This window comes from Podarcis pityusensis (genome assembly GCF_964106645.2).
Source record: "Podarcis pityusensis genome assembly, chromosome: 3".
Lineage (NCBI taxonomy): Eukaryota > Metazoa > Chordata > Lepidosauria > Squamata > Lacertidae > Podarcis > Podarcis pityusensis.
In genome coordinates, this window is record NC_138026.1 from 116,260,696 (window position 1) to 116,274,939 (window position 14,244).

Below are 14,244 nucleotides of genomic sequence, written 5' to 3' on the forward strand. Positions count from 1 at the left end.
GGTCAAACTCATGTTGGTAGCTTCGAGAACACTATCCAACCATCTCGCCCTCTGTCATCCCCTTCTCCTTGTGCCCTTCATCTTTCCCAACATCAGGGTCTTTCCCAGGGAGTCTTCTCTTCTCATGAGGTGGCCAAAGTATTGGAGTCTCAGCTTCAGGATCTGTCCTTCCAGTGAGCACTCAGGGCTGATTTCCTTAAGAATGGAGGCATCAGATTAGTCACTGTGAAAACAGGGTGCAGGGCAAGATTGGTCATTGGCTTGATATCAAAGAATCTTCTTATGCTCTTATGAGACCTATTTGTGGAGAATAAAACTCTCAGTGGCTACTAGCCACAAGGGCTGTGTTCAACATCCACTGTTGAACACAGTAGGCTTCATGGATGCCAATTGCTGATGTTTGCTACACTCAGGTTTTGCTTTGGGGCTGTCTATGGCATCTGCTTTGCCACTGTGAAACTGCCTGCCTGACCAGATGGCCTTTTTGTTTGCACCAGAATTACTCTGCATCACTTCTTATAGCTAGAACTGCCATTTTTCCCAGTAAGAGCTCGTCAAAATGCTGTCCGGTGGAGTTCAAACACTGGAAAGGGTTGCATGGCTTAAGATTCTAGCCCTGCAGCCAGTGTGATGTAGTGGTTAAGAGCGGTAGACTCATAATCTGGGGAACCGGGTTCAATTCCCCGCTCCTCCACATGCAGCTGCTGGGTGACCTTAGGCTAATCACACTTCTCTGAAGTCTCTCAGCCTCACTCACCTCACAGAGTGTTTGTTGTGGGGGAGGAAGGGAAATGAGATTGTTAGCCGCTTTGAGACTCCTTAGGGTAGTGATAAAGTGGGATATCAAATCCAAACTCCTCCTCCTCCTCCTCCTCCTCCTCCTCCTCCTCCTCCTCTTCTTCTTCTTCTCACAATAAGCAAAATACAGCTCCACTCCTACTCCTCTCCATGCCTTGGTGTTATCTGTTACAGATAGGTAGCCGTGTTGGTCTGCCATAGTCAAAATAAAAAAAATTCTTCCAGTAGCACCTTTAAGACCAACTAAGTCAACCTCACACTAACTTAGTTGGTCTTAAAGGTGCTACTGGAAGAATTTTTTTTATTTTGACTATGGCAGACCAACACGGCTACCTATCTGTAACTGGAACCATGGAAGGCACCACATTGAGCCGCATGAAATGGAAGTCCATCAACCTCACCTCTAACTTAGTTGGTCTTAAAGGTGCTCCTGGAAGAATTTTTTTTATTTTGGTGTTATCTGTAACCGCTGGCGGAGGAAGGGGGTGGGGGGTACGCCCCATCCCAGGTGTCATCCTTGGTGGGGGGTTGACATGCTGCGCCGTCCCCCTGGGTGGTTTGCCCCACCCCCAGGTGCACGGCATGCACGCCACTCTGGAAGCCAGAGCAGCTAGCTCCGCCTCTGTCTGTAACCAGGCCTTTGACTGATTAAACAATATGTGCACTTGAAAATGTGTTTGTGGGAGTGGCTTATTGGTTGGTTGGTTTGTTGTTGTTTTTGCTATGTATTTTGTGTTCTCATTTTGTATTTTTATGTTGCAAACCACCCTGCGATCGTTGGAGAAAAAGTGGTATATAAAAGTAATTAAAATTAAATCTATTTTACTGGCGGAAATGACTGGTAGAATACGTGACCAGGGAGAAGAGTCGGTGGAGGAAGATTGGAAGAAATTCAAAGATTATTTACAGAAACACTGCAAAATTAAAGAATGCTAGAGTGATGTTGGATTGAAAATAAGTGGTTTCCAGCTGTACAGCATTTAAAGTTATAGATAGACTAAGATTAAAGATTAGGATTAAAGAAGTTTAAGGAAATGGAAATTTGGTATTTAAGAGGTAAAATTTTAATGCTATATTATATTAAGATTAAAGATTGGGATTAAAAAAGTAGGAAAGAAATTGCTGGACAAACAATTTGAACTGGAATACAAAAGAGGGAGGTATGAGGAGGTCCAGAAAATAAGTAAATTTAAAAACGGAAATGAAAAGGTGATATTGTTTTTAAATGTTCTGTTTCTTTTTTTTCCCCTGTGCTTTTTTCTTTTTTGGATTATGTACTGTGTATTTGTGTATTTCTTTTTTATGTTTTTCTGTTTAACTTTTTACTGAAACCTTAATAAAATCATTTAAAAAAATAAAAATAAAATTAAATCTATTTTATTGACTATTCAAACCTGTTTCATAATAATAAGGATAATAAGCCTGCCTCCTCTCAGTGTGTGGATTTGCCTCGGGTATAGCTCCTGTCCAAGTTTTCACAAACGTCAATAATGTAATAAATTGTTGTTCCACGCGCTTAAAACTGGAAAATGCAGAAACTGAAAGAAAGTGAAATTGAATGAATTGTTAACCCCACCTAAAAGCTGAGGTTGCCAATATAGTGCCTTCTCGACTTCTCTTGGTGCCCATCAAGCCTCATAGGTCGCCACCCCCTGCCTCTTCATCAGAAGCAAATACTGTTCTGTGTGATAACTTTCCAAAATTAAAACAGTATTAGAAACATTGGTTTAGGATGTTGGATTCAGGTGGCATTTTCCTTGCTATCAAGCAGAATGAAAGGGAGGGAGAGAATATACCTGTGTGACATATATATTTTTTCATCTGTTTGTTTATACAGCAAGTGAACCTGTTAGAAATAAAAGACAATGTAATAGGATCCAGGGGAGATGTTTTCGCAAGAGGTGCCCTCCTGTATTTGCTATTGTTGGAAGATGTTCTGAATCAGCTTTATGCTGCAGAGTAGCACTGTAAGTATAAAAATCCTAGACAAAGTTGGTGGTGGTTGATGACGACGACAATTATTATAATAATGATACTTTAAGTTCTTAATATAACAGGGCAGAGATTAAATCTAGCTATTGTATCTTATTTTTCTTTCTTTCTTCTTTATTATTTCACAGCAGGGGTTAGAAGAAGAAGTAGCTACATTTCATCTTACATTTTCAAAAAGTGAAAATCTGGACACTTTTTTTTGCAACATCTCAAAATCTACACTTCCGGCATGGGCTGCCATATGTCTGGATTTTCTGGGACATTGAAGCATTTCCTTTGCCAAATCACAATACAATCAAAAAAGCCAATTAATCAGTTCTGAATTCAATGTTTTTGGATGACTTCCCGTGTTCTGGAGTTGATTTTAATCCTTGGTCCTGCTCCAATTCTCTTAATTAGTCCAAATTCCACAATTCCAATCTTAATCCTTTGTTTTAGCAGCCACTGGTGTAATGATTTCTGTTCATATTTAATAAACCCACATCCATTAACTTGCAGAGGTAATTTGTATCCTGTAGTTTCTGTGTGAAATATTTATTTACCTTCTTCTTTTCCTTCATATTTCTTCACCTAAGAAAATGCAGAAGGGTCTTTTAAAGTTCTGACAAATCAGATTCAGTGTCCATGCAGTCCAGCATCCCATTTCCTCCAAAGCAGCCAGCCATAAATGAATGAATGGGAAGCTCATAAAAAGGACAAGGAATCCATCAATCTCACCCATTGCACTGTCCTCTCAAAGGGAGGGAAAACCCTGATACTTCACAAGCATGCATTTATTGGAAAATATTTAAATTCTTCAAAGACCAAGAGAGGGAATGCCCCATCAACCTCTTCCAAGGTTATACTTGTGGTTTCCACGTAGCTATAACTTGCCCCCCTTTGGTATATTTGAATGTGGGAGATCGAGTGTGAAGGCAGCCCTGTTTAAGAAAGTTTTAATGTTTGAAGTTTTATTGCTTTATTATTAATAATAACATTCTGTTGGGAGTCGCCCAGAGTGGCTTGGGAAACACAGCTAGATTGGTGGGGTATACCGTATTTTTCGCTCCATAAGATGCACTTTTCCCCCTCCTAAAAAGCAAGGGGAAATGTGTGTGCGTCTTATGGAGTGAATGCAGGTGGGAGGCAGGCAGGAAAAGCCCCCAAGAGCCACACACACGCTCTGCATGGCTCTTGCGGGTTTCCCCTAGTAAAGCACGCAAAAGCTGTGCACTCTTTAAAGGGTGCACAGGTTCTGCGGGCTTCTGCGGGAGGTGGGGAAATTCCCCTACCTCGTAGAAAAGCCTGCAGGAGTCGTGCACTCTTTAAAGAGCATGCGGCTCTTGATGGCTTTTGTGGGAGGTGGGGGAAGGGACAGAGGGCAGTCCCTCAGTCCCTTCCCCACCTCCTGGAAAAGCCCCCAAGAGCCACACTCCCTTTCACGAGCCGGGTGGAGCATGTGTGAGGCTCTTGGGGGCTTTCCCCCTCCAAAGAGGCAGAAGGGCAGCCCATCAGTGACAACCCACTGATGCTATGGGCTCTGGCGGCAGAGTGATGGAGAGGAATCGAGGAAAGTCCTTGGCTTTGCCTTGTCCAGCCCCAGCAGAGCCCACAGCCCTGGAGATCCAGAGGAAGGTGGTGGCAGCCTGCTGAAACAAGGGACTGCAGGCAGCAGGCATTGGGATGGGCAGGTTGTCACTGGCGTAGCGGCAACAATTCCCCTCCCTAGCGATGCTCTCTGGACACAGTTTTTGGGGTGGTGCATTTTGCGCCTTGCGCTGCCTTGCCAGCCCCACACCCCTTTTTATAGTGTTGCATAAAGCAGCCCCCACCCCCAGCCCTGGGAGGAAGAGACACGACTGGCTCTCCTGGAGCCTCTGGGGACCCATGGAGGGGTGTGAGTGGGGGCGCAGAGGAGGTGCCCTTGGCGCAGTGGCATTGCAACAGTGGGCATGGGGGGTGGCACACCCCAGGTTCCATGTCTGTCGGGGTGACAAGCCGGCTTTGGATGATCCTCTGTTTGTGGCTGTAGCCACGAGCAGAGGATCCCAACACCGTCCGTACAGCGCTGGAGCAGCGCCGGCGGCAAACCGCTCTACAGGACATATGCGGCGGCCCGCATCCCGGCCTCGGCGGCTGCTCCCTCCTTGCTGCGAAAGGGCTGCACTCCTCTACCTGCTTGCCTGTGAGTAATCCTTGCCAATACCAGCTGGACTTGCAGCTTTCCCTCCCTGCCCTCTGCATAATTATACTAAAGGTATACAGTGTGTGTACAGCCTCAAATTATATATATAAAGGGCTGCCTTCAGGTGTCTTCTAAAAGTTGCATAGTTACTCATCTCCTTGGCTTAGGGTTCTCATAATCCTCCAACATTTCTCCAAGGAAAATAGGGATGTCCTAGGGAAAAGGGGGGCATTCCGGGATCAAATCAGAAACTGGGGTTGCTTCTGTGAATCTGGGATGTCCCTGGAAAATAGGGACACTTGGAGGGTCTGTTATTTCCAACAACAGTGTTCATCTTGTTTCATAGTTGCTTAGTTTTTGGGAGGGAAAGGGGGTTCATTGGTTTGAGTTTTTTGTTAATAATAATAATAATAATAATAATAATAATAATAATAATTATTTATTTGTATCCCACCCTCCCCGGCCGAGGCTGGGCCCAGAGCGGCTAACATCATAAAAACAACACAATATGCCTAAAAACAGACATCAATTAATTAAAATATATCTTAAAATTAATTCAGGCAAGTTAAAATCTGGGCAGGTGGCAATCATCAGGTTTGGAACTGAGAGTGGTTAATACTTGCCAGGACCAATTGTTTCCACTGATCATACAAGGACCTGTGAGTGGGTTGGGGGTCTCCTTTGGGCTTGTTTTATACAATGGAAAGTAAGTCAGAATGCATCCTGCCCAAAGGCCTGGCGGAGCAGCTCCTTCTTGCAGTCCTGTGGAAAGATGACAAATCCCGCAGGGCCCTGGTCTCCAGTGGGAAAGCGTTCCACTGAAAAGGCCCTGGCTCTAGTCGAGGCCAGTCTAATTTCCCTGGGGCCTGGGATCTTCAAGGTGTTGTTGTTAGAAGAGGCGGTCCCATAAGTACAGGTATTTATTAGGTACTTTGTGTGTTTTTCTCTTGTGAACCGCCCTGAGACAGATGGATGAAGTGTGATATACAAATTTATTTATTTTGATTTTTGATTATTATTATTTTTAAAAACAAAACAAAACAGTGTATACCACTTCCAACAGTGAATACAGAACCCAGGGTCACTGAATGAATATGAACTTTGGAAGATTCATGGCGGACAAAATGAATTACTTATTGACAGTAATTTAAACTTTGGTTTAACACAAAGTTTGAATACAGCAACAAGTCTCTGTTATGTTAGCTTCTCTGTTATGTTGGGTCCACTTCTTTGGTTTTTGTTTCAATTTTTAAGCAAAAAACAACCCCTAAGTGTCCCTCCATCACCTCCTATAATGGGAGCTCCTTTCGTTCATCGTTCTTTCATCTTCTCCTCTAGTCCCCTGCTTTTTTGCAATCACCTTCATTTTCATCTACACCAGCTTTTTTCCTCTCCGTTCCTCCATTCCTCAACTTGATCTTGCACAGAAATGACACACAGACACCATTCCCAAGCCTTCCCCTCTCTCCTATTCCACAGCCACTTTTGCATGTTATCACATCCACCCCATTCTGATTTTTTGTTAAAAGCCCAGTAGAAACAGCCACCTTTACGCAGCACACAGAAGATTTAGGTGTCAGGGAAGAGTCACAATCTCTTTATTTTTGCCAGCAAACTTCTTTACTTAAGCAAATATCATCCATGATTACAGAAGAGAAAAGCATGCGGTTCAATCACATATGGAAAATAGTCTCTGACGAGGCAGTGGGAAATATGAATGTATGGCAGTGTTAAGGCAAAAATACTTATCTACCTGAGGCGCAATCTGAGTCTTTCAAAAAGAGAAGACCAAGAAGATGTTTATATTTTTGCCAATCTCTCCTTTGAAGAGGAAAAATACATGATTCACAACTAAAATTATTAGTTTCGCAATAGTAAGAGGAAAATATCTATTTTAGATCAAAGGAGAAGTATCAGTCATGAAAAGAAAAAAAAAATCAGCATGGGTGATATTCAACAGTAGTCAAAATAGAGTCATTCAAATCAATGAATCAATGAATTCATTTGAAAGAGTTTACTCTGAGTTTTGGTTGGATAACACCCCATGTATTTATTCTAAGCAAAAGAGTCAAGTTCTCTGTGGTGCTATACTATATGAATTTTCGCCTTTGGATTACATGCTGAGTCCTTGTACGCTGGAAGATTGATGAAATAGAACTTCAACTCCAGAATTACGATCTGCAAAACAAAGAAACACAAAAATGTAAGATTGCCAGGCCTACGTGAGCAAAGAAATTGTTATTCTAAGTATAAACCAAAGGACAAATCCTTCCAAACCATAATGCTACTGATCCCAAATTTAAAATTTCTTTTATAGAAGTTGCTCCTTAAACTTTTTTTTTTTATATAAAAAGTTATTATATTTAATCTGTCACTTCCTCCAACAAAGCCTGGCTTGTGAATACATTGTCTGTTGGACCTCAGCTGATAATGGATGCTTCACACAGGTGTGGAGAATGTGCAAAGTCAATTTACAGCTCCTTGTCAGGGATATTATTATTACTCCTACCCCTAGTAGTATTATTTACGTGTCCTCTGCCCTAAGATCCCAGGGCAGGTTACAAGTAAAGCACAACATTCAAAACAGTTTTAAACAATTCACTATCATAGAAATATGGTGGTTCTTAAAAATATATACCTTCAATATCAAAAGCCAGGATTAAGGGGTGCATTTCAGCATCCTCCAGAAGCTATATACTATATAATGTTTAATAATAATAATAATAATTTATTATTTATACCCCACCCATCTGGCTGAGTTTCCTCAGCCACTCTGGGTGGCTCCCAATCCAGTGTTAAAAACAATACAGCATTAAATATTAAAAACGTCCCTAAACAGGGCTGCCTTCAGATGTCGTTTAAAGATAGGACAGCTACTTATTTCCTTCACATCTGAAGGGAGGGCGTTCCACAGGGCGGGCGCCACCACCAAGAAGGCCCTCTGTCTGGTTCCCTGTAACCTTACTTCTTGCAATGAGGGAACCACCAGAAGGCCCTCGGCGCTGGATCTCAGTGTCCAGGCTGAACGATGGGGGTGGAGACGCTCCTTCAGGTATACAGGACTGAGGCCGTATACCTATAATATTTTATTAATTTTCCAAAAATAACAAAACTTATATAATAACAATATATAAAAGGTAAAGGTAAAGGGACCCCTGACCATTAAGTTCAGTTGCGGACGACTCTGGGATCATGGCGCTCATCTCACTATACAGGCCGAGGGAGCCGTCGTTTGTTTGCAGACAGTTTTTCCGGGTCATGTGGCCAGCATGACTAAGCTGCTTCTGGCAAACCAGAGCAGTGTATGGAAACGCCGTTTACCTTCCCGCCAGTGTGGTACCTATTTATCTACTTGCATTTTGACGTGCTTTCGAACTGCTAGGTTGGCAGGAGCTGGGACCGAGCAACAGGAGCTCACCCCCTCACAGGGATTCAAACCGCCGACCTTCTGATCAGCAAGCCCAAGAGGCTCTGTGGTTTAGACCACAGCGCCACCCATGTCCCATAACAATATATATTCATATCCAAATGTTGTTTTTTTTTTAAAAAAGACTTCGCCCTAAACCAGGGGTTGTCAACCTGGTCCCTACCACCCACTAGTGGGTGTTTCAGGATTCGAGGTGGGTGGTAGGGGGTTCTATGGCACAAGTTGAATCCTCCTTCCATCGAGCACTGGTGGGCAGTAAGGAAATTTTAGAGGCATTTGTGGTGGTAGGTATAAAAAGTTTGACTACCCCTGCCCTAAACCTTTCCTTGGTTACATTGTATTTCTTCACACCACATGTCCTTTGTAGTCTGAAAATCATTATTTTTCCTTTTTTTTTTTTTACTATTTTTGCTTATCTTTGCATATATACAAAGGCATTGTATACATGTTAATACATTGGCAGGATTTTGAAGTACAGCGGTACCTCTGGTTAAGAACTTAATTCATTCTGGAGGTCTGTTCTAAACCTGAAACTGTTCTTAACCTGAAGCACCACTTTAGCTAATGGGGCCTCCCGCTGCCACCGTGCGATTTCTGTTCTCATCCTGAAGCAAAGTTCGTAACCCGAGGTACTATTTCTGGGTTAGCGGAGTCTGTAACCTGAAGTGTTTGTAACCCAAAGTGTTTGTAACCTGAGGTGCCACTGTACTTGTAATGTGATTATGAACAGATAATAAGCAGAAGCTATATAATGAAGGTGTCATATGCCAGTTGTGTGTGGTCAGTGGATATGGGGGACTAGGCTACTCCCCCAAATGTTCCTGGTAAATTGGAGTATTGATGTATTAAAACCTGGTTCCTCCTTCCTGGGAAGCTTTTGACCGGCTTGGGATGCTAGAGAGCCAGTGTGGTGTAGTGGTTAAGAGTAGTAGACTCGTAATCTGGTGAACCAGGTTCACCTCTCGGCTCCTCCACATGCAGCTGCTGGGTGACCTTGGGCTAGTCACTCTTCTTTGAAGGCTCTCAGCCTCACTCACCTCACAGAGTGTTTGTTGTGGGGAGGAAGGGAAAGGAGAATGTTAGCCGCTTTGAGACTCCTTAGGGTAGGGATAAAGCGGGATAACGAATCCAAACTCTTCTTCTTTTTTTACTTCTTCTAACACACACAGCATCACACACACACACACCCATTACGCTCGCGAGCTGGCACCTGTGGCCCTACCTGTTCCACACTGCTGCCATATGCACCTCTGAAGTGAAGGGGCTTGACAACCCAGGGGCTGCCAAATTGAAGGTACTCTCCTGGGCCCACCACGCCTGAACTTTTAAAGGTGGTGGAAGAAGTCAAGAGGACTCCCTCTGCTGCTCTGACCACCTGAGAGGGTCTGTGGGGGGGGGGGGCGGAGCAGTCTTTCAAGTATTTGGGGCCTTTTAGGTATTGTGTGCGTTAAGCACTGCCATGAGCAACTGTGGTTTGCGCCAAGAAGCAAACTCCAGTACAGTTTTGACCTCTCTAAACGTAAAAGCAGAGGAGGGGGTTTGGAAGCTGAGCCCAGTTGATTCATTGTCCCCTGAACACAGCACACTGAGGGTCCTTCTTCCGAGGTGACTCAGAAACTGCAATTAATCCAGAATGCGGCAGCTAGACTGGTGACTGGGAGTGGCTGCCGAGACCATATAACACCGGTCCTGAAAGATCTTCATTGGCTCCCAGTACATTTCTGAGCACAATTCAAAGTGTTGGTGCTGACCTTTAAAGCCCTAAAAGGCCTCGGTCCAGTATACCTGAAGGAGCGTCTCCACCCCCATTGTTCAGCCCAGACACTGAGGTCCAGCGCCAAGGGCCTTCTGGTGGTTCCCTCGCTGCGAGAAGTGAGGTTGCAGGGAACCAGGCAGAGGGCCTTTTTGGTAATGGCGCCTGCCCTGTGGAACGTCCTCCCAGCAGATGTCAAGGCAATAAACAAATATTTTACTTTTGAAAGACAACTGAAGACGGCCCTGTTTAGGGAAGGTTTTAATGTCTGATGCTGTATTGATTTTAATATTTAGTTGGACGCCGCCCAGAGTCACAGGGTAAATGGGAAAATCTTGCCTTACTTTTTGCAGCACATCTTTATTTTTTCATTATCGCAATATCCGAGGATCTTATTCGGTTTACTAGGGCAAGCACCTGTGCATGCACCTCCAGATTGTATACATTGTTCCTCATTGTATACAGAAGCATATATTCCTGTGCAAAAAGAATGAAGGAAGTCTATGTTTATTGCCTGGAGAGAATAACATGAGATTTGAACAAAAAATACCAATAAATTAAAAAAATTAAGAATGAGAAACTGTTGGGATGTAGCCAAGGAATCAAGGGCAACTAGCAAGCCCCCAGCTGGCACCAGCCCCCCCGGTCGGTAAGCTGGGCGATCTCCAGTCCTTGGTTCAGCGTCAGTGACCCCACCTTCAGAAGCTGGAGCCCACTCTAATCAGCAGAGTAAATTCTACGCAACCGAAGTGGCAGGGAGAGGCTGTGATGAGCATATTTACAAGCAGTTTCTTCAGCATACATCAGGACAAAAGGAAGAACATGTCTTCTCCCCTTCATGTTCAAGCAAGCAGCATAAGCAATAGCTATACACAAAACGGAAGTTCCCAACAAGCTGTGCTGGAGTGTAAACAGGTATGTGACACACAACAGTCATGCCTGTACTTAAAGTGGAATGGAATAACCTAACAGAAAAAACTCAGGTAAACCATGGAGCAATTGCAGACGATAGCTGTGGATGCCCTTGATCTCATTGGGAGCCTGATTTTTCAACCTGGGATGATCCAGAGTGGAACAGACCTGACCCAACCCCAGAATCTAGATTGTTGTTGTTGTTTAGTCGTTTAGTCGTGTCTGACTCTTCATGACCCCATGGACCAGAGCACGCCAGGCACTCCTGTCTTCCACTGCCTCCCGCAGTTTGGTCAGACTTATGGTCCTCAAAACCAAATGTTTTAAAATCCCATTGACTTGCATTGGGAAAGCTAAACAGTTATAACTTCATTGTTTTTGTTTTTTCCCAGATAGGTGCATTGTGGGATGTAATCCACTGGGAGCAGTCAAATACAACATTCCTTGTTTTGCTAGAGTGGACATGCAAGGGAATGTTTGGTCCAGCCAGTCAAAACTTCCTGTTCCTCCTGGCCTGGAGCATCCTTCCTTGCATGTGACTAGTGGGTGGGCTTGACCTTTCCAGACCTGGTAAAAGGACAAGGCATGCTGCCACTCTCTCTCTCTTTTCCATCTTCCTTTCATCCTGCGAACTTCCTGGACTGAACTGCCGGCTGCCAGCCAAGCAGTCCCCCAGGTCAGCTTCCTTATGGGATAAACCTGTTCGTATAAGTTTGTAACTTTCAGCCTAAAGCCTGCCTACAGGGATCACACTGTGCTCTGCCTGATTGTCAGCAAATTTCCCTTTTATTGCTTATGAATAAGACTGTCGTGTCTTTATTCTTTTAGGAGGGATTTAAAAGGGGATTCTTACCAGGGACATACAATTCAATCTGAGGGAGATTGAATTGCATAATAGTAAGAGGTTCTAACGAGCCTGCAACCAGATATCTGCTTTGCGTGAGAAGGGGAATGTAAACTCTGCCAAGCAAAGGAACTTGCTAGTGCAAGTTAGGAAGGATATTAATAAACAATATATCCTCTCCTGCCACCCTGAACATTCCCACATGCATGACATATGGAGACACAGTTGCCCCTATAGTGGGGAAGTAACCCAAATTTCACACAGGGGATTTACATTTTAAGTAAAACCACTATAACTTTTTAAATTTTACTTCACATAGAGGCATAGCTGTCAAGCGTCCCTCATTTGAAGGGACAGACCCTTATTCCAGCGCCATGTCCCACTGCTGTCCCTTATTGATGGATGTCCCTTAAATGTCCCTTAAAGGATGTCCATTAAATTTCAAAGGAAGCAGCTCCTCTCCCTCCCTCCCTGCTGGCCAGGGAGGAGGGAGGCTCCAACTGTGTTGCTTGGCTGTGTTGCTCACCCAATAAGAAGTCTAAGAACGACTGGGGGGTGGAGCTTGCATGCCTTGTGTGTGGCTAGTTAATGCAAGCTGAGGGGTTTTTTGAATGCTGGACGCCATTTTGTTGCATGTGCTGCTGCAAACTTTGCAGTGCAAAGCCAGGCCGGGGAGCCATCTTAAGTTGAGGCTGAGTAAGCCTTGTGGTGCATGTGATTCAGATTCTATTCAGTTGAACCTCTGGTTACAAAGTTGGTTGGACAGTGTTCTCGAAGCTACCCAGCATGAGTTTGACCAGACTGCAGGAGGACAGGAAGACTGGAGTGCCTGGAACAGGTGAGGCTGCAGGTCCCTTATTTTGGCTGCTGGTCCCTTATTTTCAAATCTGTAGGTTGACAGCTATGCCTAGAGATTTGCAGTTTGGAGACACCACATATCTTCAGGGGGGCATGGACTACCTACCTTTATATTTGGGTGTGGGTCTCCCCCAACCCCCCCCATAACATATATATTTTGAAAAAAGACCATGAGTGCTCAATCCTATTATTATTATGCTACTTTGTCCTTTTCCTTGACGGACACAACCCTCTCTCCTAGGCAGCAAACATTCAATGGCATCCTTTGCCAGGCAAGGACTAAGAAGCACCCCCTAAGTGCATAGCTGAATTGAAAGAAAATGAGACAGGCAGAGCAGAGCAGCAGCAGAAGTGGCAAGCAGATAGGCATCTGGATCCATGCCAAAATGTGAGTATGCCTGGAGAAAGAGGTTATCTAGAGCCATTTCAATCTGGCTTGAAGCCCAGTTTGCCTTGCTTGCCCTGATGGATCACCTCTCTAGAGAGAGACTGGGCAGTGGAGGTTGAACCATAGAATCATAGAGCCATAGAATTGTAAAGTTGGAAGGGATCCCAAGAGTCAGGTAGTCTAACCCCCATGCAGTGCAGCTAAAGCATCCATGACGGATGACCATCGATGCCCATTTAGGGCAACTGGGGCACTGCCACCACTACATAGCTTCTAAAGGAAGCAAACAAAAGTTCCCCCCCAAATAAAAGCATTCCCGAGCCACAATATTTCCTGCTTCCCACACACTCATTCATCTTCTGAATGAACTCCAGCAGACTTTTCTGCCCGTCTCCCATTCTCTGGCCATTAGCTAATTGTACGGTCCAGTCTCTCTCAAATTAACTAGCAAAATGGTGTGCTGGATCATCTCCCACCCCCAGTACAGTGGTACCTCTGGTTACGTACTTAATTCATTCCGGAGGTCTGTTCTTAACCTGAAACTGTTCTTACCCTGAAGCACTACTTTAGCTAATGGGGCCTCCCGCTGCCGCTGTGCCGCCGGAGCACGATTTCTGTTCTCATCCTGAAGCAAAGTTCTTAACCCGAGGTACTATTTCTGGGTTAGCGGAGTCTGTAACCTGAAGCGAGGTACCACTGTACCTTCTGGAAAGAAGAGAAGTTTCTCCACTTCTGCAGTGCTGAATGATGAAAGCATGGGCAAGCAGGTCTTTGTCAGCCATAGACGAGTGTCCCATCCCATGGGCATGTTTACAGGTGCTTTCTGTGTCCTCCCTGCCCCATTTCAAGGATTGGAAGCCTTGGGTATATAAACCTGGCAGGCACACCCTCATGCTGCTGTTCAGTGTCCACCTAGGTGCACACATCAGACTTTAAAGGGCACCTTTCCCAAGGACCCACAAATGCAGTGCAAAGTAACTTAAGAGTGCCCTTAACCTGGTGTGGCCAGATTCAGCATGCAAGCTTCTCATGTACATCTGGTTGGCTACTGTAAGAACAGGGACTAGATCAGGGTTTCCCAAACTTGGGTCTCCAGCTGGCTTTTGAC